This window comes from Octopus bimaculoides, chromosome 13 (genome assembly GCF_001194135.2).
Source record: "Octopus bimaculoides isolate UCB-OBI-ISO-001 chromosome 13, ASM119413v2, whole genome shotgun sequence".
Classification (NCBI taxonomy): Eukaryota; Metazoa; Mollusca; class Cephalopoda; order Octopoda; family Octopodidae; genus Octopus; species Octopus bimaculoides.
The window spans coordinates 28413952-28414657 of NC_068993.1; positions in this window are offsets into that span (position 1 = coordinate 28413952).

Here is a 706-nt window from a genome sequence, read left to right on the forward strand (position 1 = left end):
TATATATGTAGTGGCTTCATGCAGGCATAGCATGGATTTGATCCTCGATTGCCTAATTTCACTTAACAGCTCAACAGCACTTTTCTCACAGTAAAACAATAGTTCTTTCTGTGAGTGACAGCAGTTACATTTGCCAGATACCTCCACTAAGCAGAATAATGCCTTTGCCACTTGACCCTTCTAACCTTTTCTGAGCCACCAAAAGCTAGAACAGAGATAACAGACTGCCAACGAAATCTATTGTTCACAACAATATGTCTATCCTTCTAGGTGTTTTTGGATAGCTATAAAAACAAGAACTCGGTAAGCCAAATCAGTTAAGGAGAACTGAGTCTGGCTGACCGGCTGAACAAAATGCCGTCTCTGACAGAAAAGATACAAAGGGACAACTATGGTAACTCACCAACGAAGCAGTTGTTTCGTCCCACCACTCTCACTTTCACTAATTCACTATCTTTTCTCTGTAACATTACTATATCTCTATTGTATATACACATATACAGGCTGAAATTAACTTTCTTAACTTGCATGCTTTACGAATTGTGTTATACTATTACACTAACCTACCTGTCATAGTATGGCAAATATTAAAGTAACAGTAAATAAATATTTCTTTACAACTTCAATCACTGTTCTTCGTTCATCTTTCACATCTTACAACATGCCGTTATGATAACACACACACACATATGTATATATATATATA